Source organism: Rhipicephalus microplus, chromosome 1 (genome assembly GCF_043290135.1).
Source record: "Rhipicephalus microplus isolate Deutch F79 chromosome 1, USDA_Rmic, whole genome shotgun sequence".
Lineage (NCBI taxonomy): Eukaryota > Metazoa > Arthropoda > Arachnida > Ixodida > Ixodidae > Rhipicephalus > Rhipicephalus microplus.
In genome coordinates, this window is record NC_134700.1 from 289,280,802 (window position 1) to 289,299,438 (window position 18,637).

Genomic DNA, 18,637 nt, shown 5'->3' on the forward strand with positions numbered 1-18,637 from the left:
ATATATATATATATATATATATATATATATATATATATAGATGAAATAGATGATGAGAGTTTCTTCCGGCTACCGTAATAAAAGTTATAAACTTTGAGGGTGACCCTGTGAGGGTGACCCTCTGCTACGGGAACTTGTATCATTTCACTTACATCCTCCGAAGAAGGCTGGTCCACCAGCCGAAACTGTTAGGATTAAATAAATATTTTATTGTTTTGTTTCCTATACTGCACTATTCTCGAAGTTTATAACTAATATATATATATATATATATATATATATATATATATATATATATATATATATATATATATATATATATATATATATATATATATATATATATGCCCCGCCGCGGTGGTCTAGTGGCTAAGGTACTCGGCTGCTGACCCGCAGGTCGCGGGTTCGATTCCCGGCTGCGGCGGCTGCATTTCCGATGGAGGCGGAAATGTCGTAGGCCCGTGTACTCAGATTTGGGTGCACGTTAAAGAACCCCAGGTGGTCGAAATTTCCGGAGCCCTCCACTACGGCGTCTCTCATAATCAAATGGTGGTTTTGGGACGTTAAACCCCACAAATCAATCATCATATATATATATATATATATATATATATATATATATATATATATATATATATATATATATGTATATATACCTAAGGGCTCGTTTTTTCCGTGTTTTAACACAATATTAATGAGATCTAACAGACAGTAATGCCAAGGAATGTACAGGGGAAGTTATTAGAACCAATGGAATGTAAATAAGAAGAAAGAAAAGTGGATGAAAAAATAACCAGCCGTGAGCAGGAATCGCACCTACGACCTTCGAATAACTCGTTCGATATATATATATATATATATATATATATATATATAGTCAAGTGAAACACAATAAAACTAGTATTCCCTACAGCCAAGCAGTCCGTTTTAAAAGAATATGCTCTGATAGCAGCGAATTTTCCCGCCACTGCGAACAACTTCGGAGCGCGCTCGAAAAACAGAGATATCCGGCCAGCATAATCACAGACGCCATCAAACGTGCAGAAGAGCTCGACCGTTCAGACCTGCTGAGTACTAACAAAAGACCCAAATATTGTTCGCGGACTAATCTAATGTTGACACATGCGGCCTCAGCTCCAAATGTGAACCACATATCTTAAAGAACCATTTCAACATTTTAATGCAGAGCGAGCGGCTCAAAGGAATCTTTACAGAACAACCACGCGTGGTCTACCGACGATCGCGGAACCTTCGTGATTTACTATACCTCATCTAAAACCACGTGTTCACATCATGAAAGCTGTCATCCCTGCAACAAACCACGTTGCAAAGTGTGCGCGCACATGACATCTAAAACAGATTTAAGTACATCGTCCAGTTTTTTTTTTTAAGATAAATGGGAACTACACGTGTGATAGTATCAACGTCATCTATCCTCTCGAGTGTTCAACATGCGGAGCTCAGTACATAGGTCAAACAGAGACAAGTTTCAGAATTCCTTTTAATAATAACCGTGCACATGCCGTAAGCCTCCCTAATCTACCGCTGTCGAAGCACGTCAGTATGCCTGGCCATGGTTTCGACAAAATTAGGGCCACTATTATTCAGTCCGGTTTCAAGACAAATCACGATAGGGAAGTGAGGGAATACTTCTTGATCCACAAATTTAACACCATTCGTTCAGGTATCAATGAAAACGTAGGAAAGCTCACCTGCCTAGCACTATAACAACACGACTTCTTAGATTAGTAAAATATTTTAGTGTATTTTAAAATGTATATTAGTCAACCGTGGTTTCTTTACTTCAGAGCTCTTTTACATGTCCTGCCAATCATACTGTGCCCCGCGTGTCGATGCGCAAGGAAATTTGAAACTTGTATATTCATGCACTCGTCGCATGTCAGTCATGTCAACACAAGGTTCTGACAGATTACCATTTTTTTACTTTGATTGTCCTAGCTGCTATAAAAGCGGCTGCATTGTATCATACCTACTTACTCTGACGAAGGCCGTGCCACGGCCAAAACGTTAGTAAATACGATTTCCTTTTCAAATGTGCTATCTGCAAGTTCATTCAATATATATATATATATATATATATATATATATATATATATATATATATATATATATATATATATATATATATATATATATATATATATATAAAGATTAACATGGCAATCGCTTTGTTTTAATTATGTATTCAAATACCGCACAGAGCAGACGTTCCTGTGGCTATAACCGAATTTGATGCTGCCAAACGACAAAATTACTGCCACATTTAATTCTAATCCCAATATTTCAAGTGGAGCTACCAGGTATCTTTTCCGCTGATGAGAACATCGGCGACAGAACAAAAAGAAGTGATCTATCGTTTTCATATCTTCGCAAGTCTGACATAAAGGTGACGCCTTTAGACCAACTTTATGCAAATAATAATTCAGTTGCGGAATAACGCAACGCAATCTTGTAAAAGTAACTTCCAAGTGCCGTGTTGCACACCACTGTCTATTCCAGCGGCATCTTAGATGTGCGACATATCGATATTTATCCAATGAGTAGCAGTCGTATTCATGCAAACCTTTTTCCTTCCTCCGTGATGCAAACAGAGGTTTCTTTTTGTTGTTGTTGTTGTTGTTGTTTCCCCGTGCCAATGGCTCGTAACCAAAGAAGGGGATTGGCCGATTATAAGGTGAAATTGCCCTAAACTTTCAGCATTGCGTCATTCTTACAAATTTTTTGTAACTTAATTTTGATTTGAAATACCGATATCTAGTTTGCAGAAAAAAAGAAAAAAGAAATTGTGAGACAGTAATTTAGCAAGAAAATCGTTTAGTCACATTTGGCAACACTGCTCGCTTCTTCTTCTTTGTTTTCTCGGTAATCAACACGGCGCCAAAAAGTCGGTTAGGCTTCTTCTAGCCACCCTAGCTCGGTTTCAAGATGGTAAGATAACCAGTTATTTCTTAAGTTGTTGTTATTTGTCGGCATGGAACCGTTTTCAGCCTTGCGCAGAGCTGTGGCGAGCTACCTTTATCATATTGAGCGTGACTTGGTCTCCGTATAAGTTGTTCGCGCTCTGGTGTGAATTTTTAGCTAGGTATTTTTTTTTTTAGCGGCACTGTTTTATGCGACGTTCCCGCAAGATCGCCGCGTTACTTTTTTTTAATTGTGTCGTCCCTCTCAGTTGTTGTTGAGCGCAGCAGTGGGCTTTAATACTTTCTGTCCTTCCTTTTTCTTTTCTAGGTGAGAAGGTTTCTGTCTTTCACGGGCCTCTGTTGGTGGGTGACGATAGTTATAGCGCGAGAACAAGACGACGACACAGAGACAAGAGGGACACAAAGTCCTTCATGTCTCTGTGTCGTCGTTTTGTTCTCGCGCTATAACTATCGTCTTGCTATACCAACTAGCCCAAGCTGCCACACTTCGAAGGTGAGTGCTCTTGACAGCGTCTGCTGACCCTTTGGGCAAGTCAATGAGGGTGGCGATTTGGGCTTGTTGGTATGGTTGCATGATGATGGATGGTAGCGCAGACAACGAACACGGACAAGAGAAGGCACATAGACACAACACAGCGCTAACTTTCAACAACAGTTTATTACACGCAGATCTCCGTGGTGTATGCGATCCACCACGCCAACGTCGCACGTGCGTAGCTCTAAAAACCATCAAATATAACCAACGCGCGTGTTCCAATACTTTACAATTTTATATTTTTCAATCTTTTTTTACTTTTTCTTTCTTCCTTTTATCCCATGTTACCACAAACCCTATCGCGAATACATGTAATCAAGTTCCTTATCTGTCAACACCACTGATGGGCTGCTCACACACGTGTCACCTAGCTCTGCAATTCTGCCGGCCTCCAATACCAACCGCGTCATCTCGTGCCTACTTCTATTGATTATAACCGTTTCCTTGAATTTCGGTGTGCACTTACATCTCTGGCAATGAAGGGAAAGAAAACCATCAGGAACAACACTATTTACTTTGTTATTGTGCTCGCGCAAGCGATCGTTTATGCATCTACTGGTCTGACCGATATAACACTTTCCACAAGTAAGTGGAATGAGGTATACAACACACATGATGCACTCCACAAATAGGTTTCTATGTTTCTTTTGGCATACATTTGATTTTCCCTTGTCTGGTCTTGTGCCTCTGCAAAGACTCACCAACTTATTGGGTGCCGAGAAAACTACGTTAGTGCCACATTTTTCCGCAATCTTTTTTATCCTGTGAGAAACCTTATGCATGTATGGAATTACGGCAAAACTTTCCTTTCTTGAGCTCACCCTATCCATCCCTTCACATCTTTTCTCCAGCACTTTTCTGTGCAATCCTTCAGCAACGGACACGACGAGGCTCTTGGGGTACCCGGCATTGCTTAGCCTCGAGACCTGTTGTCTGAAGCTTTCATTCATGAGGCACCGGCAGGACTTCTTTAGTGCCTCACTCAAGCACATCTTCGCAATGCCTCGTTTTACCAGTTTAGTATGCGCTGAGTGAAACTGTAGTAAAGGCTTACTTGCTCTGGGCTCGTAACACCAGCATGTCTTTTCATCTGAGAATTGAAAGTTAATGTCAAGAAATCTGAGCCTTCCGTCACATGGCATTTCAAAAGTCACTTCAAGTGGGTTAAGCCCCTCACGAAAAACGCTACACACGCTATTACATTGAGTAGCAAAATCTGCAGTTCTGTCATTGATAAACACTAAAAAGTCATCGACGTACCTAAATACGTGCACAACATTGTATTCATTTAGGCGTCCTGATAGCCTCCTGTCCATTTCAGCCAAAAACAAATTACTTAAAACTGGTGCTAAGCACGAGCCAATGCATACTCCTTGTTTTTGCAGATACAGGGTACCATTGTTTTCAATAAACGTTGACGACAAGTAAAACCTAAGTAATTCTAAGAAATTGTCGACTGACGTACCTGCTTGTGAGCTAAATCTAACGGCACCGTACTCATCGATGCATTCGCCAACACTTGTTAATACTGCTGATTGTGGCAGAGAATAGTACAGATCTTTTATGTCAGCCGAAAACGCTTTTAACCCTATGTTTTTTCGTTCCCTGACGAAACTTATCACCTGTTCCGAATTTTTTGTCAGGAAGGGGTCATTTATGTCAAGCAAGTTTAATGTTCTTTGCAGATACACAGCTACAGCTTTTTGCCACGTGTCCTTCTCCGACACTATCACTCTGAACGGTACTCCTTCCTTATGCGTTTTAGCACTAAAGAACACATCCAGACTGTCATTTTTACTTTTTCTGATACCGCTAAGCACACCTTCTAGATTCATGCTCTTACAAAGTTCTATTGCTTTTCCCCTCACTTTTTCAATCGAAATACTTTTCTTTTCGCTGAACACTGCCGTAATAGCACTTTTAGCCTTTTCTTTAAATTCATCATGCGAGAAAACCGCAAACCCTCCTTCTTTATCGACTGGAAGTACACTCAGAGCATGCTGTGTCAAGTAAGTTTCCACGCGTTTGAGAGGCAAACTGCGGCATGGAGGCCTACACAATTTTAAAGCGTCCACACCTTCGTTGATGATCCTGGTGGCTTGATCCTCGGGAACCCGCTTCGACACTTGACGTACAATTGATACGAGTTCCGGCTTGTTCTTTTGAGGTTGCACGGCAAACTTTGGCCCAAGTCCCAATACTTCTAGTACAAAGTCCGGTAGGCAGATGCCTTCTGCCACATGAACGTTGGAGGTTGCACTCACGCGCACTTTGTCCACCAAATCACGTAACAGTCGTAATTGAAGCTTCCAGTGGAATTCTATCATTTGGTCTGCCAGACGTAGATGCTTTCGAAAGTGAATCTCCGCTGCATATGACTCGTAAGTTCGATGCATCTGCGCCCGTAGGTAGGCTCTGAAAAGGCGTACCTGTCGAAGCCATTCTGAGCGCTGAATTTTCATGATCCTCGTTCTGTGCCCATCTGAAGGGGTACACCCTCCGAAGAGCGCTCGAACATCCTCTGGTAGAATCTTGTTCCTTATGGAAAAACTGAGCGTTCTTGCCTTGCACACGGCGTTGACGATGAGGGCTACAACACCCGAAGGATCTCGCAGTACATGAACGAAAGAGCCCGTTGAACGAGAAATGAAGTCAATGAGGGTGGCGATTTGGGCTTGTTGGTATGGTTGCATGATGATGGATGGTAGCGCAGACAACGAACACGGACAAGAGAAGGCACATAGACACAACACAGCGCTAACTTTCAACAACAGTTTATTACACGCAGATCTCCGTGGTGTATGCGATCCACCACGCCAACGTCGCACGTGCGTAGCTCTAAAAACCATCAAATATAACCAACGCGCGTGTTCCAATACTTTACAATTTTATATTTTTCAATCTTTTTTTACTTTTTCTTTCTTCCTTTTATCCCATGTTACCACAAACCCTATCGCGAATACATGTAATCAAGTTCCTTATCTGTCAACACCACTGATGGGCTGCTCACACACGTGTCACCTAGCTCTGCAATTCTGCCGGCCTCCAATACCAACCGCGTCATCTCGTGCCTACTTCTATTGATTATAACCGTTTCCTTGAATTTCGGTGTGCACTTACATCTCTGGCAATGAAGGGAAAGAAAACCATCAGGAACAACACTATTTACTTTGTTATTGTGCTCGCGCAAGCGATCGTTTATGCATCTACTGGTCTGACCGATATAACACTTTCCACAAGTAAGTGGAATGAGGTATACAACACACATGATGCACTCCACAAATAGGTTTCTATGTTTCTTTTGGCATACATTTGATTTTCCCTTGTCTGGTCTTGTGCCTCTGCAAAGACTCACCAACTTATTGGGTGCCGAGAAAACTACGTTAGTGCCACATTTTTCCGCAATCTTTTTTATCCTGTGAGAAACCTTATGCATGTATGGAATTACGGCAAAACTTTCCTTTCTTGAGCTCACCCTATCCATCCCTTCACATCTTTTCTCCAGCACTTTTCTGTGCAATCCTTCAGCAACGGACACGACGAGGCTCTTGGGGTACCCGGCATTGCTTAGCCTCGAGACCTGTTGTCTGAAGCTTTCATTCATGAGGCACCGGCAGGACTTCTTTAGTGCCTCACTCAAGCACATCTTCGCAATGCCTCGTTTTACCAGTTTAGTATGCGCTGAGTGAAACTGTAGTAAAGGCTTACTTGCTCTGGGCTCGTAACACCAGCATGTCTTTTCATCTGAGAATTGAAAGTTAATGTCAAGAAATCTGAGCCTTCCGTCACATGGCATAATTCCATACATGCATAAGGTTTCTCACAGGATAAAAAAGATTGCGGAAAAATGTGGCACTAACGTAGTTTTCTCGGCACCCAATAAGTTGGTGAGTCTTTGCAGAGGCACAAGACCAGACAAGGGAAAATCAAATGTATGCCAAAAGAAACATAGAAACCTATTTGTGGAGTGCATCATGTGTGTTGTATACCTCATTCCACTTACTTGTGGAAAGTGTTATATCGGTCAGACCAGTAGATGCATAAACGATCGCTTGCGCGAGCACAATAACAAAGTAAATAGTGTTGTTCCTGATGGTTTTCTTTCCCTTCATTGCCAGAGATGTAAGTGCACACCGAAATTCAAGGAAACGGTTATAATCAATAGAAGTAGGCACGAGATGACGCGGTTGGTATTGGAGGCCGGCAGAATTGCAGAGCTAGGTGACACGTGTGTGAGCAGCCCATCAGTGGTGTTGACAGATAAGGAACTTGATTACATGTATTCGCGATAGGGTTTGTGGTAACATGGGATAAAAGGAAGAAAGAAAAAGTAAAAAAAGATTGAAAAATATAAAATTGTAAAGTATTGGAACACGCGCGTTGGTTATATTTGATGGTTTTTAGAGCTACGCACGTGCGACGTTGGCGTGGTGGATCGCATACACCACGGAGATCTGCGTGTAATAAACTGTTGTTGAAAGTTAGCGCTGTGTTGTGTCTATGTGCCTTCTCTTGTCCGTGTTCGTTGTCTGCGCTACCATCCATCATCATGCAACCATACCAACAAGCCCAAATCGCCACCCTCATTGACTTCATTTCTCGTTCAACGGGCTCTTTCGTTCATGTACTGCGAGATCCTTCGGGTGTTGTAGCCCTCATCGTCAACGCCGTGTGCAAGGCAAGAACGCTCAGTTTTTCCATAAGGAACAAGATTCTACCAGAGGATGTTCGAGCGCTCTTCGGAGGGTGTACCCCTTCAGATGGGCACAGAACGAGGATCATGAAAATTCAGCGCTCAGAATGGCTTCGACAGGTACGCCTTTTCAGAGCCTACCTACGGGCGCAGATGCATCGAACTTACGAGTCATATGCAGCGGAGATTCACTTTCGAAAGCATCTACGTCTGGCAGACCAAATGATAGAATTCCACTGGAAGCTTCAATTACGACTGTTACGTGATTTGGTGGACAAAGTGCGCGTGAGTGCAACCTCCAACGTTCATGTGGCAGAAGGCATCTGCCTACCGGACTTTGTACTAGAAGTATTGGGACTTGGGCCAAAGTTTGCCGTGCAACCTCAAAAGAACAAGCCGGAACTCGTATCAATTGTACGTCAAGTGTCGAAGCGGGTTCCCGAGGATCAAGCCACCAGGATCATCAACGAAGGTGTGGACGCTTTAAAATTGTGTAGGCCTCCATGCCGCAGTTTGCCTCTCAAACGCGTGGAAACTTACTTGACACAGCATGCTCTGAGTGTACTTCCAGTCGATAAAGAAGGAGGGTTTGCGGTTTTCTCGCATGATGAATTTAAAGAAAAGGCTAAAAGTGCTATTACGGCAGTGTTCAGCGAAAAGAAAAGTATTTCGATTGAAAAAGTGAGGGGAAAAGCAATAGAACTTTGTAAGAGCATGAATCTAGAAGGTGTGCTTAGCGGTATCAGAAAAAGTAAAAATGACAGTCTGGATGTGTTCTTTAGTGCTAAAACGCATAAGGAAGGAGTACCGTTCAGAGTGATAGTGTCGGAGAAGGACACGTGGCAAAAAGCTGTAGCTGTGTATCTGCAAAGAACATTAAACTTGCTTGACATAAATGACCCCTTCCTGACAAAAAATTCGGAACAGGTGATAAGTTTCGTCAGGGAACGAAAAAACATAGGGTTAAAAGCGTTTTCGGCTGACATAAAAGATCTGTACTATTCTCTGCCACAATCAGCAGTATTAACAAGTGTTGGCGAATGCATCGATGAGTACGGTGCCGTTAGATTTAGCTCACAAGCAGGTACGTCAGTCGACAATTTCTTAGAATTACTTAGGTTTTACTTGTCGTCAACGTTTATTGAAAACAATGGTACCCTGTATCTGCAAAAACAAGGAGTATGCATTGGCTCGTGCTTAGCACCAGTTTTAAGTAATTTGTTTTTGGCTGAAATGGACAGGAGGCTATCAGGACGCCTAAATGAATACAATGTTGTGCACGTATTTAGGTACGTCGATGACTTTTTAGTGTTTATCAATGACAGAACTGCAGATTTTGCTACTCAATGTAATAGCGTGTGTAGCGTTTTTCGTGAGGGGCTTAACCCACTTGAAGTGACTTTTGAAATGCCATGTGACGGAAGGCTCAGATTTCTTGACATTAACTTTCAATTCTCAGATGAAAAGACATGCTGGTGTTACGAGCCCAGAGCAAGTAAGCCTTTACTACAGTTTCACTCAGCGCATACTAAACTGGTAAAACGAGGCATTGCGAAGATGTGCTTGAGTGAGGCACTAAAGAAGTCCTGCCGGTGCCTCATGAATGAAAGCTTCAGACAACAGGTCTCGAGGCTAAGCAATGCCGGGTACCCCAAGAGCCTCGTCGTGTCCGTTGCTGAAGGATTGCACAGAAAAGTGCTGGAGAAAAGATGTGAAGGGATGGATAGGGTGAGCTCAAGAAAGGAAAGTTTTGCCGTAATTCCATACATGCATAAGGTTTCTCACAGGATAAAAAAGATTGCGGAAAAATGTGGCACTAACGTAGTTTTCTCGGCACCCAATAAGTTGGTGAGTCTTTGCAGAGGCACAAGACCAGACAAGGGAAAATCAAATGTATGCCAAAAGAAACATAGAAACCTATTTGTGGAGTGCATCATGTGTGTTGTATACCTCATTCCACTTACTTGTGGAAAGTGTTATATCGGTCAGACCAGTAGATGCATAAACGATCGCTTGCGCGAGCACAATAACAAAGTAAATAGTGTTGTTCCTGATGGTTTTCTTTCCCTTCATTGCCAGAGATGTAAGTGCACACCGAAATTCAAGGAAACGGTTATAATCAATAGAAGTAGGCACGAGATGACGCGGTTGGTATTGGAGGCCGGCAGAATTGCAGAGCTAGGTGACACGTGTGTGAGCAGCCCATCAGTGGTGTTGACAGATAAGGAACTTGATTACATGTATTCGCGATAGGGTTTGTGGTAACATGGGATAAAAGGAAGAAAGAAAAAGTAAAAAAAGATTGAAAAATATAAAATTGTAAAGTATTGGAACACGCGCGTTGGTTATATTTGATGGTTTTTAGAGCTACGCACGTGCGACGTTGGCGTGGTGGATCGCATACACCACGGAGATCTGCGTGTAATAAACTGTTGTTGAAAGTTAGCGCTGTGTTGTGTCTATGTGCCTTCTCTTGTCCGTGTTCGTTGTCTGCGCTACCATCCATCATCATGCAACCATACCAACAAGCCCAAATCGCCACCCTCATTGACTTCATTTCTCGTTCAACGGGCTCTTTCGTTCATGTACTGCGAGATCCTTCGGGTGTTGTAGCCCTCATCGTCAACGCCGTGTGCAAGGCAAGAACGCTCAGTTTTTCCATAAGGAACAAGATTCTACCAGAGGATGTTCGAGCGCTCTTCGGAGGGTGTACCCCTTCAGATGGGCACAGAACGAGGATCATGAAAATTCAGCGCTCAGAATGGCTTCGACAGGTACGCCTTTTCAGAGCCTACCTACGGGCGCAGATGCATCGAACTTACGAGTCATATGCAGCGGAGATTCACTTTCGAAAGCATCTACGTCTGGCAGACCAAATGATAGAATTCCACTGGAAGCTTCAATTACGACTGTTACGTGATTTGGTGGACAAAGTGCGCGTGAGTGCAACCTCCAACGTTCATGTGGCAGAAGGCATCTGCCTACCGGACTTTGTACTAGAAGTATTGGGACTTGGGCCAAAGTTTGCCGTGCAACCTCAAAAGAACAAGCCGGAACTCGTATCAATTGTACGTCAAGTGTCGAAGCGGGTTCCCGAGGATCAAGCCACCAGGATCATCAACGAAGGTGTGGACGCTTTAAAATTGTGTAGGCCTCCATGCCGCAGTTTGCCTCTCAAACGCGTGGAAACTTACTTGACACAGCATGCTCTGAGTGTACTTCCAGTCGATAAAGAAGGAGGGTTTGCGGTTTTCTCGCATGATGAATTTAAAGAAAAGGCTAAAAGTGCTATTACGGCAGTGTTCAGCGAAAAGAAAAGTATTTCGATTGAAAAAGTGAGGGGAAAAGCAATAGAACTTTGTAAGAGCATGAATCTAGAAGGTGTGCTTAGCGGTATCAGAAAAAGTAAAAATGACAGTCTGGATGTGTTCTTTAGTGCTAAAACGCATAAGGAAGGAGTACCGTTCAGAGTGATAGTGTCGGAGAAGGACACGTGGCAAAAAGCTGTAGCTGTGTATCTGCAAAGAACATTAAACTTGCTTGACATAAATGACCCCTTCCTGACAAAAAATTCGGAACAGGTGATAAGTTTCGTCAGGGAACGAAAAAACATAGGGTTAAAAGCGTTTTCGGCTGACATAAAAGATCTGTACTATTCTCTGCCACAATCAGCAGTATTAACAAGTGTTGGCGAATGCATCGATGAGTACGGTGCCGTTAGATTTAGCTCACAAGCAGGTACGTCAGTCGACAATTTCTTAGAATTACTTAGGTTTTGCTTGTCGTCAACGTTTATTGAAAACAATGGTACCCTGTATCTGCAAAAACAAGGAGTATGCATTGGCTCGTGCTTAGCACCAGTTTTAAGTAATTTGTTTTTGGCTGAAATGGACAGGAGGCTATCAGGACGCCTAAATGAATACAATGTTGTGCACGTATTTAGGTACGTCGATGACTTTTTAGTGTTTATCAATGACAGAACTGCAGATTTTGCTACTCAATGTAATAGCGTGTGTAGCGTTTTTCGTGAGGGGCTTAACCCACTTGAAGTGACTTTTGAAATGCCATGTGACGGAAGGCTCAGATTTCTTGACATTAACTTTCAATTCTCAGATGAAAAGACATGCTGGTGTTACGAGCCCAGAGCAAGTAAGCCTTTACTACAGTTTCACTCAGCGCATACTAAACTGGTAAAACGAGGCATTGCGAAGATGTGCTTGAGTGAGGCACTAAAGAAGTCCTGCCGGTGCCTCATGAATGAAAGCTTCAGACAACAGGTCTCGAGGCTAAGCAATGCCGGGTACCCCAAGAGCCTCGTCGTGTCCGTTGCTGAAGGATTGCACAGAAAAGTGCTGGAGAAAAGATGTGAAGGGATGGATAGGGTGAGCTCAAGAAAGGAAAGTTTTGCCGTAATTCCATACATGCATAAGGTTTCTCACAGGATAAAAAAGATTGCGGAAAAATGTGGCACTAACGTAGTTTTCTCGGCACCCAATAAGTTGGTGAGTCTTTGCAGAGGCACAAGACCAGACAAGGGAAAATCAAATGTATGCCAAAAGAAACATAGAAACCTATTTGTGGAGTGCATCATGTGTGTTGTATACCTCATTCCACTTACTTGTGGAAAGTGTTATATCGGTCAGACCAGTAGATGCATAAACGATCGCTTGCGCGAGCACAATAACAAAGTAAATAGTGTTGTTCCTGATGGTTTTCTTTCCCTTCATTGCCAGAGATGTAAGTGCACACCGAAATTCAAGGAAACGGTTATAATCAATAGAAGTAGGCACGAGATGACGCGGTTGGTATTGGAGGCCGGCAGAATTGCAGAGCTAGGTGACACGTGTGTGAGCAGCCCATCAGTGGTGTTGACAGATAAGGAACTTGATTACATGTATTCGCGATAGGGTTTGTGGTAACATGGGATAAAAGGAAGAAAGAAAAAGTAAAAAAAGATTGAAAAATATAAAATTGTAAAGTATTGGAACACGCGCGTTGGTTATATTTGATGGTTTTTAGAGCTACGCACGTGCGACGTTGGCGTGGTGGATCGCATACACCACGGAGATCTGCGTGTAATAAACTGTTGTTGAAAGTTAGCGCTGTGTTGTGTCTATGTGCCTTCTCTTGTCCGTGTTCGTTGTCTGCGCTACCATCCATCATCATGCAACCATACCAACAAGCCCAAATCGCCACCCTCATTGACTTCATTTCTCGTTCAACGGGCTCTTTCGTTCATGTACTGCGAGATCCTTCGGGTGTTGTAGCCCTCATCGTCAACGCCGTGTGCAAGGCAAGAACGCTCAGTTTTTCCATAAGGAACAAGATTCTACCAGAGGATGTTCGAGCGCTCTTCGGAGGGTGTACCCCTTCAGATGGGCACAGAACGAGGATCATGAAAATTCAGCGCTCAGAATGGCTTCGACAGGTACGCCTTTTCAGAGCCTACCTACGGGCGCAGATGCATCGAACTTACGAGTCATATGCAGCGGAGATTCACTTTCGAAAGCATCTACGTCTGGCAGACCAAATGATAGAATTCCACTGGAAGCTTCAATTACGACTGTTACGTGATTTGGTGGACAAAGTGCGCGTGAGTGCAACCTCCAACGTTCATGTGGCAGAAGGCATCTGCCTACCGGACTTTGTACTAGAAGTATTGGGACTTGGGCCAAAGTTTGCCGTGCAACCTCAAAAGAACAAGCCGGAACTCGTATCAATTGTACGTCAAGTGTCGAAGCGGGTTCCCGAGGATCAAGCCACCAGGATCATCAACGAAGGTGTGGACGCTTTAAAATTGTGTAGGCCTCCATGCCGCAGTTTGCCTCTCAAACGCGTGGAAACTTACTTGACACAGCATGCTCTGAGTGTACTTCCAGTCGATAAAGAAGGAGGGTTTGCGGTTTTCTCGCATGATGAATTTAAAGAAAAGGCTAAAAGTGCTATTACGGCAGTGTTCAGCGAAAAGAAAAGTATTTCGATTGAAAAAGTGAGGGGAAAAGCAATAGAACTTTGTAAGAGCATGAATCTAGAAGGTGTGCTTAGCGGTATCAGAAAAAGTAAAAATGACAGTCTGGATGTGTTCTTTAGTGCTAAAACGCATAAGGAAGGAGTACCGTTCAGAGTGATAGTGTCGGAGAAGGACACGTGGCAAAAAGCTGTAGCTGTGTATCTGCAAAGAACATTAAACTTGCTTGACATAAATGACCCCTTCCTGACAAAAAATTCGGAACAGGTGATAAGTTTCGTCAGGGAACGAAAAAACATAGGGTTAAAAGCGTTTTCGGCTGACATAAAAGATCTGTACTATTCTCTGCCACAATCAGCAGTATTAACAAGTGTTGGCGAATGCATCGATGAGTACGGTGCCGTTAGATTTAGCTCACAAGCAGGTACGTCAGTCGACAATTTCTTAGAATTACTTAGGTTTTACTTGTCGTCAACGTTTATTGAAAACAATGGTACCCTGTATCTGCAAAAACAAGGAGTATGCATTGGCTCGTGCTTAGCACCAGTTTTAAGTAATTTGTTTTTGGCTGAAATGGACAGGAGGCTATCAGGACGCCTAAATGAATACAATGTTGTGCACGTATTTAGGTACGTCGATGACTTTTTAGTGTTTATCAATGACAGAACTGCAGATTTTGCTACTCAATGTAATAGCGTGTGTAGCGTTTTTCGTGAGGGGCTTAACCCACTTGAAGTGACTTTTGAAATGCCATGTGACGGAAGGCTCAGATTTCTTGACATTAACTTTCAATTCTCAGATGAAAAGACATGCTGGTGTTACGAGCCCAGAGCAAGTAAGCCTTTACTACAGTTTCACTCAGCGCATACTAAACTGGTAAAACGAGGCATTGCGAAGATGTGCTTGAGTGAGGCACTAAAGAAGTCCTGCCGGTGCCTCATGAATGAAAGCTTCAGACAACAGGTCTCGAGGCTAAGCAATGCCGGGTACCCCAAGAGCCTCGTCGTGTCCGTTGCTGAAGGATTGCACAGAAAAGTGCTGGAGAAAAGATGTGAAGGGATGGATAGGGTGAGCTCAAGAAAGGAAAGTTTTGCCGTAATTCCATACATGCATAAGGTTTCTCACAGGATAAAAAAGATTGCGGAAAAATGTGGCACTAACGTAGTTTTCTCGGCACCCAATAAGTTGGTGAGTCTTTGCAGAGGCACAAGACCAGACAAGGGAAAATCAAATGTATGCCAAAAGAAACATAGAAACCTATTTGTGGAGTGCATCATGTGTGTTGTATACCTCATTCCACTTACTTGTGGAAAGTGTTATATCGGTCAGACCAGTAGATGCATAAACGATCGCTTGCGCGAGCACAATAACAAAGTAAATAGTGTTGTTCCTGATGGTTTTCTTTCCCTTCATTGCCAGAGATGTAAGTGCACACCGAAATTCAAGGAAACGGTTATAATCAATAGAAGTAGGCACGAGATGACGCGGTTGGTATTGGAGGCCGGCAGAATTGCAGAGCTAGGTGACACGTGTGTGAGCAGCCCATCAGTGGTGTTGACAGATAAGGAACTTGATTACATGTATTCGCGATAGGGTTTGTGGTAACATGGGATAAAAGGAAGAAAGAAAAAGTAAAAAAAGATTGAAAAATATAAAATTGTAAAGTATTGGAACACGCGCGTTGGTTATATTTGATGGTTTTTAGAGCTACGCACGTGCGACGTTGGCGTGGTGGATCGCATACACCACGGAGATCTGCGTGTAATAAACTGTTGTTGAAAGTTAGCGCTGTGTTGTGTCTATGTGCCTTCTCTTGTCCGTGTTCGTTGTCTGCGCTACCATCCATCATCATGCAACCTTTGGGCAAGGTTCTGTTTGGCGTTGCATAAGTCAGTTGCCAGACTTTGGGGTGGTTGTCGCCAGACTGCTACCAAATTTGGCATAGAAATTTGTCCCTGTAGTTGTGGCTTCTCCGTGAGGGTTTGGTGTCGTCCGCGGTGCATTTTGCGAGTGCATGATCGACGCCCGCCATTTTACTTAAAACCGTGCCTTGCAGACGTTGGGGCGCGTTCTCTTGCTGTGTGCGCTGCTGTGCAGTTAAGAGATCGTGTCTCAGAGTTAAGGAATCAACGACGCGTCGTCCGCCGTGCATTTCGCGAGTGCAATGAACTTGTCCGCGAGTGTGTGCGCGACGTAATTAACGCAATGAATCGCGCGTTACAGAAGTCGGGGCGCGCTCTCTTGCTGTGCGCGCAGCTGTGCAATTAAGAGATCGCGGCTCAGTATTAGGGACGACGGGGAAAACTGAATAGAGTCGCAGCAGGTGGTGCGCTGCCCCCCCCCCCCCCCCTCATCCTTTTTTTTTTTTCACAGCTGATCATGCCGCGTGCCACGACGGGGACGCGTAGTCCCCTAGCTGTGTCAACACTATATCGTTCGTACTCGTGTACGTCGGATATGCTACAGCTATATACGCCTGGAAGGCTGCTTTATCGACGCAGTTGGAGCGAATTAAGCGCGACTCGCGTGTACCTGTAAATGGGACCCCGCATAAGCACTCGTTATTTGGAATTTCGGTCGTTTGTGCTCATTGTGCGTGGGGCCCTGCAAGCGACGGCGACTCTCGTAGGTGGGGTCCTAATTACAGGTACGCGCGAGTCGCGCTTAATTCGCTCCAACTGCGTCGATAAAGCAGCCTTCCAGGCGTGTATAGCTGAAGCATATCTGACGCACCCCGATTAGCCAGCCTTGGGACGTCAATTCGTCACATTACACGAGTCCGAACGATATATCTTGCGCTGACACAGCTAGGGGAAGCGTAGCGTCCCCGTCGTGGCACGCGGTCGACGTGGCACGATCAGCTGTGAAAAAAAAAGAAAAAAAAAAAGATGGGGAGCAGCGCACCGCCTGCTGCGACTCTATTCAGTTTTCCCCGTCGTCCCTAATACTGAATCACAATCTCTTAATTGCACAGCAGCGCACACAGCAAGAGAACGCGCCCCAACGTTTGCAAGGCGCGGTTAATTCCGCTAAGTAAAATGGCGAGCGTCGATCATGCACTCGCAAAATGCACCGCGGACGACACCAAACCCTTACGGAGAAGCCACAACTACAAAAGCAAATTTCTATGCCAACTTGGCAGCAGTCTGGCAACACTAACTCTCAAAGTCTGACAACAACTTATGCAACGCCAAACAGAACCTTGCCGCCTTTTGATCCACATCATATAGGGAAGCCACGCCTTTCGTTTGATTTCTGTTACAGTGCATCAAGGCCCAGGTTAAAGACAAGCAAACCAAGTACTTTATCCACTACAGTGGCTGGAACAAAAAGTAAGAACACTCACGATCGAAAATATAGGACCGGCCTCTTGCGCAAGCCACCTGATTGGGTACAAATTTACAATGGTCCAGTGCAACCTCAGCGCCTACACTGGAGATGGAGCTGCGTTTGTTGCACTGCCTTGTCCCTAGTTCGCTGACAGTGGCCGTAACGCAGAAAACAGACGCCAGCGCGCGTACCCCGTGTAGGACGGTCACAATCCGCCTACTTATGCAGGGAGAGAGGCGCATGCATCGCATTCCATTCGAACTGACCCTGCCTCGATATTGCTTTTTTTTGATCTGCTAGGCTGTGCGTTCTCATGCTGCAGCCACAATAGAAAATTTGACTGTAGTAAAGTTGTAGTCACTCATTCACGTGGCCTGCGCCACCCAGGCGATTCCGACGTTGGAAATAGCATCCCTATTTACTCTGAAGCTGTCGGGAAGACAGGAACGTTCCACATTGTAGTTTACTTGAAGAGGGGCGGTTTGCTTTATCGAATCTAAAATTAAAAAAAAAAGCCATCAATGCAGTCTGCGACGAGACTCCAAAGTGGTCGTGTGACAAGGGTATCAATGAGAACATGCTGTCACATGCTGTCATCTTCGATAAGCCATCACCATGAACACTCAGCAATGAAGCCTTACGAGGCCATCCAGAAGAGTTAGTAGACGTCGGCCCTGCATACAAAAACATGCGTCGGATGTAACTTGGAATGTTGAAAGTCGAACGCTCGGATATACTGAAGCATATGAATAGACATGCCTGTAGCGAAACACTTCCACTGCTCATTGTGAAGCATTTGCAGTCTCAAACAGACATTGGACTGTCAGTAACACAAGCACCTGGATCTTGCAGCATGTGTGAAAGCAGAACATCTCTAAGACACCTTTGCTCTATTTTATGCATCATTTTTCTTGGTTGCCCTATACCTTGATAATCCTCTTTTTTTTTTCTCATAAAACCATCGGTATATTTCCAGCATAAAACACATCAAATCACTCACCAGCATTCACCTGACCCACAATTTTAGTTGGGACGAGTGGGTTCCTGTAAGCCGCGTACTCAAGTTCAACGATGTTAATCTCCAAAAGCAAAAGGAACTCAAGAAGGCACACCTGTAAGCATTGCGTTGTTTTTTCCTACTATATTGCGTTGCCTTACGTGCAGGAAGC

General features: G+C 43.9%; 1 protein-coding gene and 1 pseudogene across 1 annotated transcript in view; one reads left to right on the forward strand and one right to left on the reverse strand.

Moving 5' to 3' along the window:
• Phm (Peptidylglycine-alpha-hydroxylating monooxygenase) overlaps positions 1 to 18,637 on the reverse strand; it is an 80,080-nt gene that overhangs the window by 18,528 nt on the left and 42,915 nt on the right. The window lies entirely within an intron of this gene.
• Positions 1 to 18,637, forward strand: part of LOC142761736 (mortality factor 4-like protein 1) — a 32,685-nt pseudogene that overhangs the window by 3,708 nt on the left and 10,340 nt on the right.